Source organism: Mobula hypostoma, chromosome 2, assembly GCF_963921235.1.
Source record: "Mobula hypostoma chromosome 2, sMobHyp1.1, whole genome shotgun sequence".
Lineage (NCBI taxonomy): Eukaryota > Metazoa > Chordata > Chondrichthyes > Myliobatiformes > Myliobatidae > Mobula > Mobula hypostoma.
In genome coordinates, this window is record NC_086098.1 from 237,847,792 (window position 1) to 237,873,567 (window position 25,776).

General features: G+C 44.5%; 1 protein-coding gene and 1 long non-coding RNA gene across 2 annotated transcripts in view; one reads left to right on the forward strand and one right to left on the reverse strand.

Annotated features, from left to right (window-relative positions):
* Window positions 1–25,776, reverse strand: part of LOC134357996 (uncharacterized) — a 164,038-nt gene that overhangs the window by 44,536 nt on the left and 93,726 nt on the right. The gene's annotated exons all lie outside the window — the stretch shown is intronic.
* On the forward strand, window positions 21,901–25,482 carry LOC134337300 (uncharacterized). The gene is made up of 3 exons (XR_010015962.1): window positions 21,901–21,988; window positions 24,454–24,503; window positions 25,387–25,482. It is a non-coding gene; the product is annotated as an uncharacterized LOC134337300 (long non-coding RNA).

Below are 25,776 nucleotides of genomic sequence, written 5' to 3' on the forward strand. Positions count from 1 at the left end.
ATTGTTTTAGAGGGCGGCTTCCCTCTGGAACAGTGGGTGTGGGTAGTGGTGGCATCGGCCTCTCGTCTCTGCTCAGAATGGCTAATGAAAACAGAACTTTTCAAGGTCACATCAAATTTCTACAAAGTCTCTATGCCATCCAAAAATTAACTCGACAATACATCGGTTCTTATCTGAGAATATATCATTCCTGCAGAGAGCATGTCGGTGTTTTGCTTATGAGAGAATAGAGTCTGTCGCTAAAATGCGTAACTCTCAACCGACAAGTGTTTTTCTCTGTATTCTCTGAAGCGTGCCTGGGCAGAATTTCATTTAATGTCAGACAATGGGGTCAGTCATTGTGCAAAGAGGTTGCAGTGGAACGCAATCTGTCAACAGGGATTATAACATTCAAAGTTCAATATAAATTTACTATAAAAGTGCGGTAAGTCTTCATATACTTCCCTAAGTTTCATGAACTTGCGGGCATTCGCAGTAGATATTAAGGAATACAATAGAATCAAGGAAAAGCTAAACACGAAGATGGCCAAACAACCAATGTGCAAAATAAGACATAATGTGCAAATACAAACAAACAAATAAATACATTCATAAATAGATGGATTACCAAACATTAGTCTGCCTTGCATAAACATTCACTTCGCACTTCATTTCAGCCTGTCGATTTTCATGCTATGCCACTCAGACACCTGTGCTTATATCTATTTTCTGACTGCATGTTTTGGATCGTTACTGTATCTAATGTGTATGGCTTTATCTACTGTGTTTTTCACCTTGGCCTCATAGGAAAGGTGGTTCTTTTGTGTACATGTGTATTGTTAATTGGCAGTAAACTTCAACATGAACTTGCACTCTTGACCTCAGTCTTTCGCCATTGAAATCTACTCCAATTTAGAACATTTTCTACACATGCCTCAGGTTTTCCACGTTTTATTCCGTATTTTGCATCCCCACGTGTTTTCGTAACCTATGAACATCAACTCAGTTATTCTGCACTGTCCTGATAACCCTGATAATCAACAAACATGTCAATATTACACTTCGTTCCCTTCTCCAAATCTTTGGATATACACTGTGAACAGCTGGATTTCTTTCATCAGCAAACTCTTACAAATCTCTTTACAGGTAGCCTGCTGATAATCAACATGCACTGTGTCCGCTGATTGCCAATCTCTCCACTGCGTAAGTTATGACACGATTACCAAGAGATCACCAAGAGATTTGCCATATCAAGTTTTCTATCCCTGTTTACCGGATGATCTGCAGGCACTTCCTTAATGTGAGCAGAGCGAAGGTACAATTGATCGAAGTTACAGGGAAGTAGTCACCCCGAAGTTGCAGGAGGCGAGCAGCTGCGTGACTGTCAGGAGAAATGGAAATGGGTAGATAGAACAGAGCACCCCTATGGCTGTTCCCCTCAAAAACAAGTATACCGCTTTGGATACTTTTGTGGAGGATGACCACCAGGGAGAATGCCACCGCGACCGGGTTACAGGCTCTGAGCATGGGATCGTGGTGTAGAAGGGAAAGAGAGAGAAGGAAGGAGAGGTCATAATAGAGGACTCGATGGAGAGGGGAACAGACAGGAGTTACTTAGGCGTGAACGGGACACCCGGATGGTATGTTGCCTCCCAGGTACCAGGGTCAGGGGAGCAGCCAGACTTCTTGGTACATATTGGTTCCAATGACATAGGAAGGGAAATAAATGAGATCCTGAAAAGAGAATTTAAAGAGCGAGGTAGAAAGCTAAAACGCAGAGCCAACCGAGTAGTAATTTCTGGATTGCTGCCTGAGCCACGAGCCAGCAGGGTAGAAACAGGGTAGATGATTTGCAGATAAATGTCTGGCTGAGAAGTAGGGTGTCAGGTTATTGCATAATTGGGATTTCTTATGGGGGAGTTACGACCCGTTCAAAAGTGATGGATTGTCATAGATTCAGAAGAAGTTCAATCCTTGTGGGTTGAGTTGAGAAACTGCAAGGGTAAGAGGACATTAATGGCAGTTATATACAGGCCTCCCAAAAGTGGCTGGGAGGTGGACCACACGTTACAACAGGAAATATAGAAGGTGCATCAAACGAGCAATGTAGTTACGGGAGACTTTAACATGCTGGTCGATTGAGAAAATCAGGTTGGTAATGGACCTCAAGAGAGTGAGTTTTTTGAACGCCTGGAAGATAGCTTTTTAAAGCAGTTTGTCGCTGAGCCTACAAGGGGATCAGTTATACTGGATTGGGTGTTGGTAATGAACCGGAGTCGATGAGGGAGCTTAAGGTCAAAGAACCCTTTGGGTTTACCATTGTAAACCCGTAGTGATCACATGAAATTTGATAGGGAGAAAGTGATGTCTGATGTAGCAGTATTTCAGTGCAGTAAGGGAAACTTCAGTGGTATGAGAGAGGAATTGGCCAAAGTAAATTGGAAGGAGCTGCAAACAGGCATGTCCGCAGAGCAGCAACGGCGTGCGCTTCTGGGAAAAATTAATAAGGTGCAGGACATGTGTATTCCAAAAATGAAGAAATACACAAATGGTAAAAGAGTACAATCGTAGCTGACAAGGAAAGTCAAAGCTACTGTATAAGCAAAAGAAAGGGCATACAACAGTGCAAAAAAATTGGGAAGATAGAGAATTCGGTAGTGTTAAAATACCTACAGAGAAAAACTAAAAACATCATTAGAAGGTAAAAGATGAAGCATGAAAGCAAGCTAGAATATAATATGAAGTGGATAGTAAAAGTTTTCTCAAGTGTGTTAACAATAAAAGAGAAATGGGAGTGGATATAGGACTGCTAGAAAATGAGGCAAACGAAATCTTAACGAGGGACAAGGAGATGACTGACGAACGAAATGAGTATTTTGCCTCAGTCTTCACTATGGAAGACACGAACAGTGTGAGTGATGTTGTGGTGTATGAAGGAAGAGAAGTGGGTGGTGTTACTGTTACAAGGGAGAAGGTGCTCAAAAAGCTGAAAGACTAAAAGGTACATAAGTCACCCGGACTAGAGGAACTGCAACATACTGTTCTGATAGAGGTAGCGTTAGAGATTACGGTGGAATGAGAAATGATCTTTCAAATATAATTGGACTCTGGCATGTTTCCAGAGGCCTACAAATTTCAAATGCTACTCCTCTCTTTAAGAAAGGAGCAAGGCAGCAGAAAGGAAATTGTAGATCAGTTAGCCTGACCTCAGTGTTTGGGAAGACGTTAGAGCCAATTGTTGAAGATGAGGTGATGGACTACTTGGTGACACAGGACAACATAATACATCATCAGCATGGTTTCCTTCAGGGAAAATACTGCCTGACGAACCTGTTGGAATTCTTTGAGATTGCAGGTAGCATAAGGGGGATGCAGTGGATGTTGTATGTTTGGACTTTCAGGAGGCCTTTCACAAGGTGCCACACATGAGCCTGCTTACCAAGTTAAGATCCAGAGATATAACAGAAATGTTACAAACATGGTTAGAGCATTGGCTGATTGGTAGGGGGCAGAGAGTGGGAATAAAATAATCCTTTTCTGGTTGACTTCCAGTGACTCATTGTGTTCCGCAGGGGTCAGTGTTGGGACCAGTACTTTTCATGCTGTATATACATGATTTAGATGATAGAATAGGTGGCTTTGTTGCCAAGTTTGCAGAAGATACGAAGATTGGTGGAGGTGCAGGTCCGTTGAGGAACGACTTGGACAGGTTAGAAGAATGCGAAAGAAAGTGGCAAATGAAATACAATGTTGGAAAGGCATGGTCATGCACTTTGGTAGTAGAAAAAATGTGCGGCCTATTTTCTAAACTGGGAGAAAACCAAGGAACCTGAGATGCAGTGGGACTTCGAGTCCTTGTGCAGAACACCCTGAGGGTCAACTTGCAGTTTGAGTCGCTGGTGAGGAAGGCAAATGGCACTTTAGCATTCATTTCAAGAGGTCTGGAGTTCAAGAGCAAGGGTGTGATGCTGAGGCTTTATAAAGGTCTGGAGAGGCCTCACTTTGAGTACTGTGAACAATTTCGGCCCTCATCTTAGAAAGGATGTGCTGGCATTGGACAGAGTCCAGAGGAGGTTCACAATGATTATTTCAGGAATGAAAGGGTTATCATACGAGGGAAGTTTAATGGCTCTGGGTCTTTACTCACTGCAATTCAGAAGGATGAAGGGGTATCTCACTGAAATCCTTGGAATGTTGAAAGACCAAGACATGGTAGATGTGGAAAGGAAGTTTCTATTGGTGGAAAACTGTAGGAAAAGAGGGCACAGCCTCATGATAGAGGGGCTCCCTTTCAAATCAAAGAAGCTGAGCAATTTCTTCAGCCAAACAGTGTTGAATTTGTGGAATTTGTTGCCACTTGCAGCTGTGGAGACCGGATCTTTGGGTGAATTTAAGGCAGATATTGATAGGTTATTGATTGGCCATGGCATCAAACGTTACGGTGAGAAGGCCGGGTACTGGGGTTGTGTAGGAGATGAAAAAAAGAATCAGCCATGATTGAATGGGCCAGCAGACTCGATGACCCGTGTTCCAATATATTTCCGGAAGGCTTCCTTCGCCTTCTCATACATGTGTATAATTTCACCGACTCTTTATTTATGTACTTTCTTTAGCAGCCACCTCAGGTGATGGCTGGGGCTGCCAAAGAGCCTGAGCAGCATTGCACTCTATGGACACCACAACAAACTGCAACTGCCCTTCAAATCCTTGGAGGAAGAATTCAAGGTAACAAGAGTCTGAGAAGTGCTACAGTATAGGGACTCAAGTGACCCCAAGGTGGCTCGAGCAGGGATCCAAGTAAGTACTGGCAGGAAGTGCAGGGCAGAGGAAGCTGTTCAGAGGCAGAGGCGAGGCTGCGTCACAGGAGGCTGGTGGGAGTGGTCACACGAGGCCGAGCTGGGCTAGGATCCTTTCCAACTCCCCAAATGGACACCAGAGGGAAGGAAAGGCGTCGTCTAGTTCAGGAGGAGGTGAGAGCAGTAGTGGAGGAGATAAGAGCCTGCAAGGCGGTGGAAATGAAGCAACAGGGAGCTTGAACAAGATGGGAGAATGCGGTTGAGAGGAAAGTGACCTGGGCCGTTCTTTGGAAAGCCGAAACACACCGCATCCAATTTCTCATCCAGGCGGTGTACGATGTACTTCCAAGCCCATCAAACCTGCACACATGGGGCAAGGCAGATTCATCTGTGTGCCCACTGTACTCCAAGCGAGGAACCCTGGAGCACATCCTCAGCGGTTGTGCAAGGGCACTTGGTGAGGGACGGTACAGGTGAGGCATGATCAGGTCCTGAAGACCATCGCTGAAGCCATCAGCGCAGCAGTTGAGTGGGCGAAGCGGTCCCGACCCTCCAAGCAGACCATTGCCTTTGTCAGAGCTGGGGAGCAGCCAATACCTGCCAAAAGAACATCTGCAGGCATTCTGACCTCTGCCAGGGACTGGCAGCTGTTGGTGGACCTCGAAGGGCAGCTGAAGTTCCCCAAACATATCGCAGCCACCACCCTGCGACCAGGCATTGCCCTAGTGTCTGAGTCTACTAAGCAAGTGGTGCTGCTGGAGCTGACAGTCCCATGGGAAGATAGCTTGGAGGAGGCCTTTGAAAGGGAGCTCTCCAAGTACGCAGGACTGGTCAGCAACTGTCAGCAGGCTGTATGGAGAGCGAGGTGTCTCCCAGTGGAGGTTGGTTGTAGGGGATTCGTAGCCCGTTCTTTAGTTAGAGCCTTCAGCATTTTGGACATCGAGGGAGAGAGGAAGAAGAGAGCCATCCGCAGTACCACCGATGCGGCAGAGAGGGCCTCAAGATGGCTGTGGCTCAAAAGAGGGGAGCCATGGAGTCATAAGTAGCTAGCCATCTGGACACAAGCTGGGGTCTGATCAGCCGTGGCTGGGTCACCTGGAGGAGGTTGTATGATGTTGAAAGACCCGAAACACCCGATGATTCCAGGAACATCACTGAAGATGTATGTACACAGTAATGTTTCCAATCTCAGTATGAAATTGATCAACGTTATCCTTTCATAGATACATAGAAGCATAGAAGCCCTAGGGCACAATACAGGCCTTTCGGCCCACAAAGTTGTGCCGAACATGTCGTTACCTCAGAAATTACCTAGGATTACCCACAGCCCTCTATTTTACTAAGCTACCCTAACCCAAAATGTCTTTCTATTTTAAACTTTATCTTACATACTTTTTGTGGGAGTTCTGGTGGCTGTACATCTCTCCTACTACGCCACTACAGCGGGATATAGCAAGGGTACAATATTAGCAGACTATTTTTCCACTGATATTGGGTGAAGCTACAACTAGAGATCATGGCATAAGGTTAAAAGATGGAATGTTTAAAGGGAACATCGGAGGAAACTTCTTCACTCAAAGGATGGTGACAGTGTAGAAAGTCTTACCAGCTGTTGTGATGGATTAGGGTTGATCTCAACATTTATGGGAAATTTCGATGGAGGGAGGGGTATGGAGGCCGATGGTCTGGGTGCAGAATGACGGGGCTAAACATTTTAATAGTTCGGAACAGACTATTACTTCATAACATTCTATGTTTATTTTGACCGGGTCATCAGCACTCTGGGGAACAAGAAAGAAATTTCACGACATATAGCAGTGACATTATACCTGATTCCGATGCAGATCGTCACTCTAATGAGGGATGTTATAAACAGTAAGTCACGTGTGGAACATCACACCTCGCTTCCCTTCTCCATGATTTAGATTATCACCACGCACCATTCCTTCTGCCACGATCTGCTGGATGCTGTGTAATAGATGAGAAGAAATTTCATCCATTTAAAAGTTCGACTTATGTGACACGGTGTCAATATCTATCCAATAACGCAACAGTGAAACATTAGCTGGTTTTTATTTGTGAAATGCCCCGTGATTTTTTTTTAGTCGCTGACCAGAGTCGAGGATGGGATGGATAGATGAATAGGGTCGGTCTGTCTGTGTTGTGAGCGGCACTGATGCAGCTGCGGACCGCGTCATCTCCCCACGGGACCGGGACGGGGTTTGCACAGCCTTTATTTAGCGACAGTTACACAAATTGCTGCTGTTTCTGTCCTGTTTGTGAAGTGGTGCAGGTGGCGCGGTCACGAGGTCCCGGGAAGGTGGGGGCGTTGATGAGATACGGCAGATTTTTTTTAAAAATTCTCTCAATCTGAGAAACTTCAATAATAGGAAGAGTCAGATTCTGGAAATAAATCTTAAAAATAAAAGCTTACACAATTGGAATTTGTTGTGACAAGCGATGAATCGGGGGACAGGGGGACAGGGAAAGAGAGAGGGGCAGAGGAAGAGAAGTCGAATGAGTTATGGGAAGCAGGAGAGACAGCGGGTGAGATGATGAAAGCAGGGAAGGAGAGAGATTGGGTGGAAGAAAAAAACGGTGGGATGTGAGGCAGAATGAGTCAGATAAGAATGTGAGCGGAGGGAATGTGTGTGAGAGATGGGGAGAGACAGAGAGGAGAGTGACGGAAGCAGCGGGCGGGGGGTCACAGAGGCAGAGAAAGGGAGAGAGAGAGGAGGGAGAGGGGCAGAGCGCGAGGAGCGAGGTTGTGTGTGTGTGTGTGTGTGTGTGTGTGTGTGTGTGTCAGAAAGACAGAAAGAGGAGGGGTGGAGGAGATAATGACTCTCTCAGCTCCGTGTCTGATAAACGTATAACTCTGAAAGCAGCGAACAGAAAACTCACTTGAGCAACATGAGGATTTGTGAATAGCCCGGAGGGTCATCATGGGCTCGGTATCTCGCTCCATCTCTGAACCAACCCGCAGCACAATCTGAGGACCCCAGTAAATTTTTCAATACTAGACACACAAGGGAATATATAAGATCACGCACGGACCTCGCGCACCTGCTTTGTTGTTATCCAAGATCTGAAATGGTCATAATCCCAGCACTGTCCAGCCGATATCCACAGCGATAATATTTGTTAGACGCCCTTGGAGTGGTTCTTGTTGAGCCTTACTGACAACCAACTATGACACTAATTTCCTGTCCCTGAGAGCCGCGATATTTAGACTTACACAGTTATACAGCACAGAAGTGGGCATCTCTGCAAAACGTGTCAAAGCCGGCCAAGTTGCCTAACTGCGCTCATCCCATTTGTATGCGTTTGACTGATGTCACAATAAAATTTTTATATCGGTCTGACTGCCCGGATGTGTTTCAACCTGAACAATTTTACTTCTGTCTACCACTACATCTAGCAGGTTGTGAAACATATCTACCACTAGTCTTCGGATCTAAGTCTCCGTGTCGGTCGTGTAACCTTTGCTTCCCTTGGGGAGAGGACTGACTCAAAGACATGATCTTATCTGGCTGAATAGTGCCACACCAACAACCTCTCACTGAATGTCAGCTAAACCAAAGAACAGTTTATTGATTACTGGGGACGAATTCGGAGATCCTTCAGCCAGTCCTCATCAGGAGATCAGAGATGTTATCATTTTCGTCCAGTGTCCAACCCACAACCGCCATTACAAAGAAGCCACGGCAGGGCCACTACTTTCTTCGAAGTTTGCAAAGCTTGGCATGATATCTGTAACTCTTACAAAAATGCATGATTGAGTCTATATTGACGACTTGTATCTTTGCCTGCTATGGAAACACCAGTACTCTTGAATGGAAAGACCTGCACAAAAAGGAGGATAAAGCCGAGATCATCACTATTATAGTCCTCCCAACTGTTGAGAACACCTAAAGCGGAGCAGTCGCATGAAAGCAGCAACCATCCTCAAGGGCACCCTCCCCACCAACCCCACTGTGCAAGCCTTGCTCTCTTCTCGTTGCTGCCATAAGAAGAATGTACATGAGCCTTAGGCCCACAATTATGGGACAGTTATCACCTTCTACTATCATCTTCTATCTGTCTATCACCTTCCTCTGGTTCTCCTACCACGGTTCTAACCTGCATGGCTTTCACTCCTCCCCTGTCACACTACCCCTTCTCCCACTCTGTATCTCTTTCACCAATCAAGTTCCCAGCTCTTTACTACACATCACCTCCACACCCACCCCACCCCCCGGATTCACCCATCACGTTGTGTTTCTACCTTTCTCCCCCCCTCCCCCCCACCATCCTTTAGACTCTGAATTCACAACTTTTTCCCTAGACCTGATAAAGGGTCTCAGCCCGAAACGTCGACAATTCTGTTCCACAGGTGCTGATGGGCTGCTGAGTTCCTCCAGCATTTTGTGTCTGTTGCTGTTTCTTTCTTCCGTGCTGCTGTTTTATCGACATAGGTATCATTTTAAACAGTTAAGATTGACAGTGAAAATACCTACGGAGTCATTTCAGAAATATTTCTGAATCTTAAAGCATAAACATAGGAGCTGCATCAGGCGATTCAGCCCATCACGTTTGACCCAGAATTCTATTGAGGCTCATTTATTGTCCTTCCGAACTCTGTTCCCTGCATTCTCGGTGGAATCTTTGACGCCGTTACTAATCAAGGATCCCTTAAATTCAGCTTTAAATATACCCAATGACGAAGCTCCCACAGCTATCTGTGGCAATGAATTGTACATCTAATTTTGATGCCTATGATGGAAAAAGCTCCTTCTACTATTCAACAGTAATGAGCTGCTGACGGAAGGAGTTCAAATATTTCCTCTCTACACTGTGTATGTGGAACCGAACGCCCCCGTGTCTTCCACCGTTGCAGGCTGAAGTCGAATGTCTTCACTACTCCCCATGTAACAGGTCCCGTGGGTTGTTACTTTTCTGCACCTGTGTATCAGTTCTGGGTATCTTCTTTCACTTGACTCACGTGGACTGTTAAGGCATGAATATGCTCCACAAGCATATCCAAAATGCAACCGAATCAGCGCGTTATTCGATGGCAGCAGTAAATAGGCGGATTGGGAAGAGGCCATGGAGGAAATATAATAGCAATCTCTACTCTTACCTCTTTATTCGGAACCTCCTCTATGTCCATGGCCTGCTGCTGTTCGACATATTTTGCGTTCAGATATGCTCCTCTTCATCACTGTTGAAACCCCTAGTGTGCGCAACAGTGTTAATACAGTCGAGTTACCGTCACCTTGCTGTCAGCTTGAACCAGTCCGACTATTCTCCACTGACCTCCCTCATTAACAAGGCGTTTTAGTCCATAGAACTGCTGATCACTGGATGATTTTCTTTAATTGTTTAATCGGTTGTTTTTCGCATCATTCTCTGTAAACTCCAGTAACAGTTGTGTGTGAAAATTCCAGGAGAGCAGCGGTTTCCGAAATACTCGAACCGCTCCATCTGGCACCAAATATCATTCCGATCAAATTCACTTTTCTTCTCCATTCAGTTCTGAGGTCCAACCAACAACTGAACTTCCTGATTGTTTATGCATACTTTTAAACAATGCGTTGTTGCCACTTGGCTGACTGATTAGATATTTACATTAATGATCGGGTATATAGGTGTACAAAATAAGCGACCACATAGTGTATTTCTGTAAGGTGGAAGATTTTAATTCTTATATCACTCAATTCTACTCAACCCTTAACGAAAGTAGAGCATTGTGACTGGCGTTAACAGCGATCCTACAAAACCTTCAGCAAAATAGATCATCCGGTTAGGAACATGATACCCTGCTTAATATATTACAGGAATGACTACATCAATGAATTAACTGGTGTAAAGCTCCTATTGTGCTGCTGAAATTCGGATTGGCGCAATCGAAATGCAAATCTAACTCTATTTTGCGTTGCTGACGTTGCTTTGGAAGGTTAAGACCGACTCGGGTCCTCGATAGCTCTCTACCGCCACCACATGTTCACCAGCGGAACTTCGAGCACCCGGAGTTCTCAGTTGCAACCCCCACCCCCACTATCTTTTATTGGTCATGTTGATGGAATAATTCAATTCTGGATAAAGAACACTGATGCTGCCCCCCCAGTAAAGAGTTTCAGCACCAAGGGCCTTTCAGTAAGAGAGTTCCAGACCTGCATACCGATTCAATCAGTTCCACTCGTTATCCTCCTAATTGTCTCGAATTTGACCCCACTAAGCAAGGAGACCCAACTATGAGACTGTCACGACGTCCGCTGAAAACGACTGAACCCAAGCGCGTAAGAACCACAGACTCGCATATCGAGACAGCTTTAGATAAGAATTCCAACAACAACATCTGTGGCTTACTGAGCAACCGCGAGTCGAATCTTTCCCGAAACACCAGGACACCGCAATAAGTGCCAAATGTGGAGTCTACTTTAAAAAGCCATAGTACAACGAAAACACGTGTCAGTCAAAATAAACTTGACAAGATTAAACAGAAAACAAAATGGGTTAATGACTTTAGATAAACCAACAATGAACAAAGACATGTTCACAGCCCCGTCTGGCTGATGGCAGTACATCAGTCCCCAAGGCCGGCAGCTGTCGTCCCAAGGAGCCCTAGGTTACTCGAGACAGGGCTTGTGACTTCGAAACAGACAGGATGCTCTCGAGAAATTGCTAGGAAACTCGAGTCAGAGCTGATACTCTGGGGACTTGACTGGTAAACTACAGACAGACCTGATGCTCTCGATAACATCAGTAACATGGCATTATCTCGGGAATATGGAATATTCCTCGGAATCCTGTCGGTCAGTGGAAGTCATAGGAATACTCGCAACAGAGCCTCGACACGAGCACTGAGAATATAAGAGACTTTCGCCTCCAGCTAACCGTTATCCAAACGGCTACTGGAACTCCGCTGTGTTCATTTGTGGCTCAGGAAGCGAATGCCACGGTGTGCGCTGACAAACGACTGACCCGGGTGCGGAGGAACTACAGACTCTCATATAGAGACATAAACAGGAGTGTATTCAGAGTAATTCCAACAGAACATTGATGGCTTGTCTGAGCACCACCGCGAAATGAATCATTTTCGGAAAACCAGGACACCGCCATAAGTGCAAATGAGGAATCCGCCTTAAATAATATCAGTACGCAGAAAACCCGTGCCAATCAACATAAACTTGACACGATGAAACAGAAAGCACAAGGGTTAACGACACTAGATATGAAAAGTATTCGCAAATGCAGGTGCACAAACTCGCAGGTCCATGAAAGAGACATTTTCTACCCGAAAGGCCCGTACTGCGTCTGAATTATGCAGTCAACAATCTTATAGCTGTCCATATGATACGTAATTTTCCTGTTATTACGGATTGATATCCCTTTGTATGGATAATTCCATTTCCCAATCATGTTCCTTCCCGGTTTTCTATATCAGCAACTTTCGATACATTATACTTGATATATTACCCCTGAGAATGTGCCTGATATTTAGTGGAATATAAAGAGCTGAGGACAAATCTGAGATATTTACAGCACCGAAATTATGAACACAATAAATTCTGTTGATGCTGGAAATCCAAAGCAAAACAAACAACATTCAGGAGGAACTCCGCAGGCCAGGTAACATCCATGGATTTTAATAAACAGTCGACTTTTAGGGCCAAGACCCTTCTTCAGGACCAAAGTTTCACAGTGCTTTTTAATCTTTGCTCCCCGCCTTTAACTTTTACAAGGACCGGGGCGAACCCAAACGCAGGACACTGGTACGGAGATAGGGTAAGGATGCTGATGAGGGCGTGAGCGTAGCTGGAACCTGACACGAAGCGTTGCTGGAGTTGAACGGCAAACAGAAAGGCAGGCGGCAGGCTATCCTTATCTCGACACGGAACGTAGAAACGCAAGCGGTAGACAATACTTTTCTTGACACGGAAAGACGGAGTTGCACAGGTGAACCTCGTTACAGAAGTAAAACTTAGAATACACAATCCTAAGCGGCCGGAAACGTTAATTACCACACTGGCTAAACAGCGATCTGGCAACGAGTGGATGCAAAGCCGGGGTTTTTATGCTGCAGGTCTTGACGGGAGCCGGGTGTGCCGCTACCAAAGGGAATTAGGAGAAAATGGGGAATTAATGGTACGGACAGTAGCACAATCAAAGGGTATTAGGAGCAAATTTCGGAATTCCTGTCGGATGGTTGCTATCCCACGAACTACCATTTTTTGCTGATGTTTATAAATTCATAATGGTGTTCAGGCGCCAGTCGTAACTTTCAGAATTCGCATGGAAATGTTAAGGGTGTTCCTCTTGTCAATACCGTGCATACAAGCGAGACTATTCATTCCATAGACCCTGTGAAGTAGCAGCAGAAGGAAGCCCTTCGACCCTACAAGTCTCACAAGCGAAGAGCAGATGTGGGTCAAAACTTCCAGAATCTATTTCTATTCAATCACACTCCGCCTGTCCAGTACTTGAACTCGTTTTTACTGATAACCTTGCCCTGTTATGAAGCTACAAATGATAATGTGACATTTCCCATCCGCGAATTACGCTAAATTGCGTTAAAATGTGATAAAACATACACACGACCCTGCATAAATGAACAGAAAGCAACCGTCACTGAGCAAACAACAGGAATTCTGCAGATGCTGGAAATTCAAGCAACACACATCAAAGTTGCTGGTGAACGCAGCAGGCCAGGCAGCATCTCGAGGAAGAGGTGCAGTCGACGATTCAGGCCGAGACCCTTCGTCAGGACTAACTGAAGGAAAAGTGAGTAAGGGATTTGAAAATTGGAGGGGGAGGGGGAGATCCAAAATGATAGGAGAAGACAAGGAGGGGGAGGGATGGAGCCAAGAGCTGGACAGGTGATAGGCAAAAGGGATACGAGAGGATCATGGGACAGGAGGTCCGGGAAGAAAGACAAGGGGGGGGGACCCAGAGGATGGGCAAGGGGTATATTCAGAGGGACAGAGGGAGAAAAAGGAGAGTGATAGAAAGAATGTGTGTATAAAAATAAGTAACAGATGGGGTACGAGGGGGAGGTGGGGCATTAGCGGAAGTTAGAGAAGTCGATGTTCATGCCATCAAGTTGGAGACTACCCAGACGGAATATAAGGTGTTGTTCCTCCAACCAGAGTGTGGCTTCATCTTTGCAGTAGAGGAGGCCGTGGATAGGCATGTCAGAGTGGGAATGGGATGTGGAATTAAAATGTGTGGCCACTGGGAGATCCTTCTTTCTCTGGCGGACAGAGCGTAGGTGTTCAGCAAAGCGGTCATTTTGGATCTCCCCCTCTCCCTCCAACTTCCAAATCCCTTACTCACTCTTCCTTCAGTTAGTCCTGACTAAGGATCTCGGCCTGAAACGTCGACTGCACCTCTTCCTGGAGATGCTGCCTGGCCTGCTGCGTTCACCAGCAACTTTTATATACTATTCGGATGTCCTGTTCGCGTCCACTGCAACTCCGGTATGTTCCCCTGACCATTGAGTCCTCTATCACTACCGATCTGCTCTTCTGCTTCTTTCACTTCTTAACCATGGACCCATGCTCGGTTCCAATAACTCGGTCTCCGTGGCAATCTACTGGGAGCTCATCCCCCACAAGAGCATCCAAAACTATATGCTTATTATTAAGACGAATGGCCACAGGGATGTTCTGTGCTAACTGACTAATCATATTTACATTTCTCTGAACCGTCACCGACCTTGCCATTGACTCGCGGTGTGCAAAAGAGCTTTTATGAACGCAAAACACGTCGAATCCTGAAACCTCATGAGGAAAGAAACGTCACTGGGCAGCATGAGGACATGAGTGGCGCTGTGGAAATGCATGACAGTCTCTTTGCATCGTTGCCCACGTTTTCAGAATGGTTGCATAGCAATTGTCAGCAAGCCCAAATCACCTCGCATAAGTAATATTAAAAATGACTGTGAGCTACATAAGCAGGCATTAAATAAGCAGAGTCACAGAATCACAGAACGGAAACAAGTCTTTCAGTCCAACTGGAACATGCTGAGCAAGATGGTCCATACAAGTATGTCTCACTTGCCTGTGCTTGAACCATATCCCTCTCAACAATTCCTATGTACGTACCTTTAACTGTCCTTTGAAAGTTTTCGTTGTACCCCTCTCAACCAATTCCACGCAGATACCACCCTTTGTTTAAAAAAGTTGCCCTGAAGTTCCTCTCCTCTTTCCACTATCACTTGACACCTATGCCCTCCATTTCTTGATAACCTAACTCTGTGAATAAAGACTTTCACAACATATTTGCACTTCGTGAATTTATACCCACTATAAGATCACTTCTCAGTCTCCCACTTTATAAGGAGTGAAGTCCGGACCTGTCTACCGTATCCATGTGAGTCGTGCCACGAGTCCTAACGTCCTTGTAAACCTTTTGTGCACTCTTTCCAGTTTAATAACATCTTTCCGAAACTACTGATCTCCAAGGATTTTCATAAACAACAGTATCTAGAGTTAACGGACTCTGGAAAGGAAAACACATAAAAACATCGAGTATGCGGCAATTTTGTGGGCGCCAACGCCTTGTTTCTGAGGGAGATGAGAGGAAAATAGCCAGACTGGATTAAACTGACAGGAAGGCGACAATATTTCTAATAATCACGCGTTACAACAGCGATGTGCAAAAGAGCTTTTATGAACGAACAACACGTCGAATCCTGAAGTGATTCAAAATTCAAGAGCACGAGCATGCACTTGGCAGACACGTTAATAAGTACACATAATAAAATGACTATTGAGTGTATGAAAACCAGCGTTCCAAATGTTATTGCAAATGAATTCAGTGCATTTGGTGAGGTGCAGTCTCAAGTGGGGTAAACCCCGGTGTAATGTTCAACTTCTGCGGATCAAAGAATGAATTGCTAATAATGTTTCCATCCCAAGGCTTCTCCCTCTTAGCCGACCCACACCTCTCACCCAACTATCCACAAAAAGAAAACAGTTTACTGAAGTTACGTGTATTTCCATGTATTTCTATAAGCTCTCTGGATTTGATCTGCACAATATTACAGGCTTTACGTACCGTAGTAAGAGTTTTACCAGGGCGGCACTAGAACTTAGAGATGATACCCATTAACAAAAAAAAAGGCGAAAGAGGAAGCCAAATTATCAAATAGTTTGATGGGAGTAAGGAACACACACACACACAAAGTGCTGAAGGAATTCAGCAGATCAGGCAGTATCTATGAAGGGGAATGAACAGTCGATGTTTCGGGCCCAGCCCTTTAATCAGGTCACCTCCATAGATGCTGCCTGACTTAATGAGTTCCTCCAGCATTTTGTTTGTGTTGCACACGGTTTCCAGCATCTGCTGATTCTCGTGTGCTTTTCACAAGCAGGAGAATAGTGGCTGACTGCAAGACTGGGTTGGAGGAGCGGTCATAAAGATCATCCCTAATGAATCCAACGTGGAAATCGGGAAATATATAAAACTTTCAGATTGAGAACAAGGCGGAACCCGCACGAGGCGGTGATCAGTAGCAGCAGTTTGAACATCAATCTTGTCGGTCACACGAGTGGGAAAGAAACGGAAGTAGATGGCAATGGGTAGCATGGAGAGAAGTGAGAGCGAGTTCAACAGAGATGTGCTCAACAAAAAGTACATTCCAGTTAAAAGCAAGAAAAGTAAGGGTTGGGAGAACCAGCCTTGGATAAGTAAGGAAATAAAAGAAGGCAACAAATTAAAAGCTCGTGCATAAAAAGTCGCCAAGACTAGTGGGAAACTGGAAGATGGAGACACTTTAATAAATAAACAAAGAACCACTAAGTGAACAATAAAGAACGGGAAGCTAAATTATGAATATAAACCAGCACAAAATATAAAAACGGATAGCAACTTTTTTATCATTATAAACAGCAGAAAAGGGTGGCTAAAGTGTACGTAGGTCTCTTGGAGGACGACAAAGGGAAGTTGCTATTGGGTAATGAGAAAATGACAGAGGCGTTGAAGGACTATGTTGTGTTTTCCTTCACGGTGCAGGACACGTCTGACATGCCAAACAGAGATGTTATGGATGCGATAGGAGGTGAAAACCTCAATCCAATAGCTATCACTAAAACGTTAGTGTTGAGTAAACTTGTGGGCCTAAAAATAGACAAGTCCCCTGGTCCTGATGGAATGCATCCCAGAGTACTGAAGGAAATGGTAAAAGTTACATTAGAGTTTTGATAATAATTTACCAAAATTCCCTGGACTCTGGGCAGGTCCCGACGAATTGAAATCGGCGGATGTCACGCCTCTGCTCAGAACAGGGTGTAGACAGACAACTATAGGCCAGTTAGTTTAACATCTGTAGCTTGGAAAATAGTTGAAACTATCATTAAAGACGAAATGGAAAGAAATGGATCAATCAGGCAAACGCAACATGGATTTAGCAAAGGCAGGTCCTGTTTGACAAATGTACTGGAGTTCTTTGAGGATATAACGAGCGCAGTGGATAGAGGGGAATAGTTGGACGTTAAATATTTGGACTTTCAGAAGGCGATCGATAAGGTGCCGCATAAAAGAGTTATCTATAAGAGAAGGATGCATCGAGTCGGGGGTGAAGTATTACCATAGATAAAAGATTGGTTAACTAATAGAAAGCAGAGAGCTGGGAACATTTGTTTCTGTGGTTCGCAATCAGTGATGACCAGTGTGCCGCAGGCATTGGTGCTGGGCCCGCAACTATTCACCATAGACATTAACAATCTGGGAGAGGGGACCGAGTGCAGTGTATCTAAGTTTGCTGATTATACTAATTGAGTGGAAAAACAAGTTGTGCAAAAGATACGGAGAGTCTGCAGATAGATATAGATATGTCAAGTGACTGGGCAAGGGTATGGAAGATGGAGTACAGTCTTGGTAAATGCGAGGTCATTAACTTTGGAAGGGAAAACGAAAGAGCTGGTTATTATTTAAACGGTAAAAACTTCTAGTATGCAAAAGGAGACTTGGGAGTGTTTCCACATGAATCACAAAAGATTGGTTTGCAGCTGCAGAAGGCGATCAAGAAGGCAAATGGAATGTTGGACTTCATTGATGGAGCAATTGCATTCAAGAGCAGGGAGGTTATGCTGCACCTGTACAAGGTACTGGTGAGGAAAGATATACTGGCTTTGGAGGCGGTGCAGAGGAGCGGTGGAACTCTCTACCAATGAAGCAATGGAGGCTACCTCAGCAATTATATTTAAGACAAGGTCGGATATATTTTGCATAGTAGTAGAATTAAGGATTATTGTGAAAAGGCAGATAGATGGAGATGAGTCCATCGCCAGGTAAGCCATGATCTTATTGAATGGCGGAGTAGGCTCGACGTACTAGATTGCTGACTCCTGCTCCTATTTCTTATGCTCTTATGAGTTAGGTGAAAGCAGAAGCACCAGTTAAATTCTACAGGGGCGGCCTCACGCCCGGTTGCGAAAGGCTGAGGTTTGGACATGGGACTAACAACCCCATCGCGTAAAAACACATAACTACAGATACGCCAACCGAAGCCCCAAAGGCCACATCCATGGGTGGGCAAAGTTCATCGCGGGTGGTCAAAGTTCTTCGAATGTGGGCTCCGCCTGGGGATAATTTGAAAGACTGGCCCAGGACAAAGGATTCTGTAAAGATGCTGTCAGCGGCCTATAATGCAGGAGGGGTTAAGAAGAAGAAGAGTCGCCACTAGGGCGCCCTTATGAGAGGAAGTGAACTTTCAGAGTACACTCACCAAATTCTGAAAAACTCAGAATTCCGGCAGATTCTTTGGACAAAGATAAACCGTTAACGTTTCAGGCCGAGGCCCTTCATCAGAACTGAAGACTGATAAGGGACAAAGAGTGAAATGGACTTAATTTTCAATTCAAAGCACAACTGCTGCTTTTGGACCGAAATAGCCGCATTGTGCCATAACCAAATCGGTGCTCGAGAGGGAATTGACCTTCAGTAACAAGAAAATGAATCAGCTCCTGATACAAAGGCAGCAGGACGTGTTGTCATCATAGACGTCCAGTAAACAGCTACTGTGGAAATCGTAGGCAGACTCACTCACAATGCATCTATTTCATTTTCAGGCGCTTCAAATACTGATAAACATTTGGTACAACAGTTAATGGGTAAGGTCGAAAACGTGACCGAATTAGAACTTCTGTGTGGGTTTCCTGTTTTCGTAGTTTGGACGCTGCTGCCCAAAGGTCAGCCTCTCAGCATTAATGTTATATGTCACACTGAAGACACTGCAGCCCACAACGAGCATATTTGTGGAAATTAACCTCGTATACTGTGCCCCATGTTACATTCTGTGAACACGAGAAGCGCGATGTGAACAACATTCAATCTAGAATAAATAAATAGAAATATAACACCAGATGTACATACCCTTGGGGCAATGGCCACTCCAACAGGATCTGCATCAATATTTAATGTCATTTCAACGAATCTTGCGTAATCCTGTGACCATGTGACATAGGAACAGAATTCGGCTATTCAGCTCATCGAGACTGCTCCACTCTATTCTGTCACGTCTGATTTATTTCGCTTTCAAACTGCCTTTCCCCCGAAACATTTGATGCCCTGACCAATCTCGAACCGATCAATCTTCGCTTTAAATACATCCAATACATGGCCTCCACAGCCGTCTGTGGCAATATGTTTCACAGATTCGCCACCCTCTCGCTAAATAATTCCTCATTATCACTATTCTGAAGGGACGTCATACTATTTTAAGGTTGTGCCCTCCGGTCATAGACACTCCCACAACTGGAAACATCGTCTCCACCTCCACTCTAAATAGGCCTTTCAATATTCGATTCGCCACACCCGCACCTCACCACCACTACCAGCACCACTTTCTAAACTCCTGCAAGTACAGGCACAGAGCCATCAAACGCTCTTCAGATGCTAACTCCTTCATTCCAAAGGTCAACCTGTTGAACCTCCTCTATACCGTCTGAAATGGAACCTCGTCCTCCCAGAGATAAGGCGCCCAAAGCCACTCACAATAATCCAGTTGCTGTCTGACCTTACAAAGCCTCAGCTTTGCAACAACGCTATAGGAATCACCAGTAATTATAAACGCCTTTCGCTGTATGAATATAGTGACTGCAAGAACATGTCAGAGATTGGAATACCAGAGTGAGTAATACTTTTTGACATCACCATCAATTTCTACCTTAACACAGGTCACGAATGCAATGGAATGCTATCTGCTGCTCTCTGTTGGTGCAGTTCTGACAAGGCAAACTCGGTATTCTTCATTGTAAAGTAACCCCATCAAAATTGACTTCAGTTACCCTCCCAGACAAATCCAACAGCTCTTCCCGAACCCTGGGCAAGCAGTTCAAATGTAACAGGGACGAGAATACACCGCTGCAGGTTCTCCTCCAAATCGTGAATTATCCTATATTGTACATCTGTGTTCCGTCAATGTCTCTGATTCTAAAGTCTCTGGTATCTTTAGAAGAGGGGCTGCAGTAAGTACACACAGTTGACTCATCGCCAGCTTCTGCGGCAATTTAATCAAGTGGAAATGAATGCTGCTTTTGTTAGCGATGCACGTGTCTACATCCCGGAAACCATGGTCAAACCATGCTCTGTTTGGCAGACTTTATGAACAATTCCCCATAGCCGTTTGATCTTGTGACGGACAGGCGCGTAACCTGGTGCAACACGCACTGGCTCAGGTTGGATGTATAGGCCCCGCCCCGGAACTTCGGCACCGAGCAGTGTCCATGGCAGCTGAGAGGCTGCACAGAGCCGCGGCTGAAATTAGTCCGACTCCTGGGAGTCGATCACAGCGCCGCCGAATACCGGCCCGAGCCCAGATGTTGATGGAAGCTTTGGCCCTGTTCGTTATCGTTCAGATGCTTTGTGTTTACGGTGAGTGAGTCGGGCTTGAGAACTTCCAAAGGAGATTGCCCGAAATGTTGGGAGAAATGGGCTATTGCACGTTTGTTATCCCAGTGGAAATGTTGTTCGGTTATAAAACAAGATCAATGATTGGGATTAAGTTACCCACACGACCTTCGCCCGCTCTCTGCATTCAACATCCCACGAGACTGGGGAAATAAATTTTAGTCAATCATATAAATCTGGGTTACAAAGCTAGAATCTCATTAATGTTGATTCTAGAATTACCTAAATAAACTCTAAATAATTTTCTCGTTAAGTATCGCTCCTTTTCTATTGGTGATTCGTATCTGGCGCACTGAATGTCTGTGCCCGTATGTAACACCAAACCCAGTGCAGGATGTTTGGCGGCCCTGCCTAAAATAGTCACCAAACATCTCAAATTAAGGTCACCTACGGAATCATGGACAAACTAATTTTGCCAGCTGCAAATTGTGTAAATGAATAAAGGAAAACTCATAAAAATTTGACCTAGTTATCTTGTATTTTCCTTCTGGTCGAACGTTAGGTCTTCTTCAGATACCTTAGCAAATAAAACAAATCCGACTTCGTTTGATCCCGTAGTAGATAATTTTAATTAACTGATAATAATTCCAGTTGCAGAACCCAAGCCGTTTTCTGAAAGTCCGTCTGTAGTGACTGCACATGTCGGTCAGGTGGTTGAACTCTCCTGCGAACTCACGTACAGAGTGGAGGTCGCAAGCAATGTGTTCTGGTACAAACAGCTTGCGGACGAACCCGCGGTAGCGATCAAATCCACGGACTGCCGAAAGACCGGCTGTAGGACCACTCACAAAAAAGGCTCTGGAGATCGCACATCAGTGCTAGAAATCCGGGACGTCCGTGTGGAGGATTCGGGTTCCTACTACTGTTCTAGAACGGATTCGCTGCTTGCGAAGGGACCCACACTCCTGGTTGGAGGTAAGAGAACTCGACAGTGAAATTATACTCTGCCATGTACTTCATGTGAAGCTGCGGTTAACGATGTCCCAATCTCTGTCCAGACAGCTCCACCAATCGGACCTACATGCAGGTATTTGTCCTGCCGTCTGAGAGGACCGGGTCGGTTCACCTGGCGTGTCTGGTCGGCGGCCTTTCTTCCATCCAGATTGTCATTTACTGGAACATATCCGGACAGATCATGGAAGGATGGAGCGATACCGGCAGGCTTGACCCAGACCAGAGCTATAGTGTTAGAAGTCAGGTGCCGGTCCCAGTGGAAACCTGGATGAGCGGCGGAGACTGCACCTGTATCGCACAACTCCGTGATGCGGGAAAGATGATAATCAAGAGCGTGTCCTATATCACCATTGAACCAGATCAAGGTGAGGTGATGTTTTGTACATAAAGTATTGATACTCATCTGTGGTGGAATGACGGAGCAGACGCGATAACCCGAACGGCTTAATTTTGCTCCTTTGTCTTACGGCCTTATGTCTGCTGGAATAACTCGCTGGTTCAATAACGTCACAGGCAACATTAATTTGTACTCATTCGTTTTTAAGAATCTGCTTATCTCCACCACTGGCTGCCCTTTGAACAGCTGGGGGTGAACCTCCTTCTTAAGTCTTTGATGTCCGTGATAATCTCACAGTATGGTTGGGAGAGGCTTCCGAGAATTAGATACGGCAAATGGGGAAGTGATTGGAAAGGATCAAGGTGGCTGCGAGGCAAAGCGGAGAAACGGTCTGAGGAGACGTATGGCCTCATGCGTTATTTCTTTCTTTGAGTCGTTCTTTGGTTAAAGTTGCCATGGGTTTCTGGTTGTACATTATAGCTTGAGGATCAAAGGTCAAACCTTTCACCGTATACATTTACACCTATTGGGAATTTGCTGTAGTGTGTTGGTCAGGGCACGACATGCAACAGAAGTCAAAAGCTTTCTAAAATTATAAGAGTAAAGAGTTTTAAATAAATAATTAAAAGAGCATCGACTGACGTAAAATCACTCCTATTACAACCAAATGAAAGCTCGAAAAAAATGGGCTTGGAAACCATGATTTCACCTAACAACAATTGTCTTTCTCTAGGCTGGTGTCTTCCCACAGTGATCCGCTTTGGGATCCTTGTCTTCCTGGTTATCCTAATTATTATTCGGATCTCTAAAGGGCGGAGATCAGGTGAGGGTTGGCTTTTCCCAGAAATACCCATATAACTATTAACAGTTACTGTGGTCTCTGTTTCAAGGCTCCGTGTGATAATTGCTGTCAATGGGTTTCGAAAGGAGGAGGCGGAGAGGGGTGGTGGCGGGGAGCTGGACTGAAATCTCAGAGGGTAGGGGTCTGAGGTCTCATTCCCACCATCAATGGTGTCTCTGTGTATGTTGCTCATATTATTATTCTTGCTGAATTATTTTTCCTGGACCAATCTGGAAAAGTCTGAGGTATGGACATAGCCAAGCATAGTCTCAATTGCTAGGAACTTTGTACTATTCTGGAGGTGTTTATTATTGTCGCTGTCTGAAAGTTTATAGAAATATTGCTGTGCAGACCTAAAAGTTTAATCCAACCGTGTAGAGACTTTGGGGAGATACAAGTTATAGATATCACTTTTAGGCAACGTACACCCTGTTCATGTTCTATACACTTTCAATTTCCTCTTTTAATTCCGCACATATCTGGTGATTTTCATTTTGTGATTTCTCTGTGTTAACTGTGTTTGGAATGGCTATATCTATTAAGTAAGTTGTTCTTTCTTGTTTTTTTTTCCTGTAATATATAATCCAGGCAGCTATTATAGATCACCCTATCAGTAATAATGCATCAGTCATAATATAATTTGTCAGACACTGAATCTAAATTTGAATTAGGCTTATATTTAGAGTAGGGTATAGTGTCTTTTATGAGTTTGGATTTTATGAGTTGTGCCTGGGTAAGTAATCAGATTCAGTTAAATTGCTGCAGTATCCTGTAATATGTTGGATTGTTTCCGGTTTTCTGGGCATTTTCTGAATTTATCGTCTTCAATTTGTTGGTCTTTTATGATATATTTTTGATGTTTTGTGTTACCCACCAAGTCCTGTCTTGCCACAAGGTAGAGTCCTTCAACTCTGAGCCAGACATTCGACATTTCCTCGTCGACATCTGGTCTGCTCGGATCATGGAACGTCTTCCATGGAGGATTATGCTCTTCCATTGGTTGCCCCTTTCTTTTGTGATGATAATTCCTTCACTTTTCTGAATTGTGTTTTCACTGAAGTGTAATATCCTTAAAAGTTTTATCTAACTGTTGTGTAGATTTTTAGTATCTGTTATTTCTCCTCCTACTTTTGTACTTGGTAGTATTAATCTAAGTACGTTCAAGTGTACGAGGTGTTTCCTCATATTTGGCATTTCAGTTCTTGTTTCCGGATCGGTTTCAGACCAGATATTTATACCAAATGAATACGTTAATATAGTACAGTGAAAATGTTATAATTTCTCATTGGGTGGAGGGGTGGAGATACGTCTCGACCAAAGGAGGTGTAAGGCCCTCCTTCTCTCCGCTAGCTTGCAGGTCAACCTTGGGCAAAGTGTAGCACCTGCTTGGCACATGGGATTCCATGACGGAGCGGTCTGTGTATCTGAGAAATATTCTCGTATTGGGGTTTATTGTCCTATTTGGAAATGAATAAGAAAGTCGCGACACATCTGAGAACCACTGGTGAATTTGAAGTAATTAGCATAGCCCGACAGCTGGTTTACTGGGGTCGACTGTCATATTAGGATTGCTGACATATGACATTTCTGTAAGTAATTATAAGCTGGCCAGACCAAATAATTGTTCCGATTCGTGCTCTTTCATTGTACAGGGAACCATCGTCAATTGGCGACGCACCAAGTACACGGCACTGCGGCTTAGGTACGTATCGTAACTGCAACCTGTTGTAAGATTCACAAATTTGATGTTTGGGATTGAGTACAAAATAATGATGGGTTTGAACGGAGTCAACAGAGAAATATAAAGCGGAAGCCATACATTAGTAATCTACTGCAGTTATTTAAGTATTTATCTCGCAGAGGAAATTTGGCACAGTCGTGACTGTTGAAAAATGGTATATACTGCTGTGCGATTGCCAATGTTTGCTATACATTCCAGTCCCAAGCGCCGATCCTTTACGTCCCCCTCGAGTTCGCTGCATCATCCTCTCCCCTCAGATGATAATCTGGTTGAAGGGTTACGAAGAAATGTACCGAACCTGAAATGGTGTGCGTGTCTTCAGGATCCTGTAACTCCTCCTTGATGGTAGCAATGAGAAGATGGTATGTCAATTGTAGTGGCCTTGCCGATTGAAGCTATGCGGCCTTATACAATCATGAGTGAAAAGATACGTCAATCCATATCGTCATTCAGGGAATTCTACGTCAAAAGATTAATTCGAATAAGCAGCATAAACCATGGGCAGGGAAAGCGGGTGGACAGGATATTATGTACCAGTGGACATTGACACCTTACAGCGTTCACATACAAGCACCTCCCAGTTTCCACTCAGATATTTGGATTCACCTGCCACTCTTTCGAGACTCCTCACCTCCAGCCTATTTAACCCCACTTTTCATCCACAGTCCTTATTCACTCATCGAACCAGCAGAACTCATTCCGTTGCTCCTAGCTTTTACTCTCCCTGGCTAGAGTATACCTTGTCGCCTGTTTTGCTTAGTTTCTTTTAACTATGGTGTTGTGGTTCCTCGTGGCTTGTTATTTTGTGGTCTTTTATTAAAGTTGTTATTCACCGCTAATATAGGTATCCAGCTAAAGTACGGTGAGAACAAACGCAAGGGGAGAGAATGCCTGTGGCGTAAGGAAATATCCAGGAAACAGAAGAAAAGGATTTATTTCGGAGCTCCTGAGGGCTAACAAGTACGAAAGGAAGAAATTCATCAAGATGTTATCTGGGTAAAGCTGTATCAAATTATTTGTAAAATATATATATAGACCGGACTCTGCGTAAAATGCCCTGTCCGTTCACCAAATTATTAGGATTCTTCATTTGCATTGGGACCTACATCCTAAGGATTAAAATCGATCATGGAGGATAGAGAGAAGGATAACGAGACAGAAAAAAAGAAATAGAATTATTCATCAGACAGATAAAGTCCTTGGAAGGGGGCGGAAATGCAATAATCTCCAATAA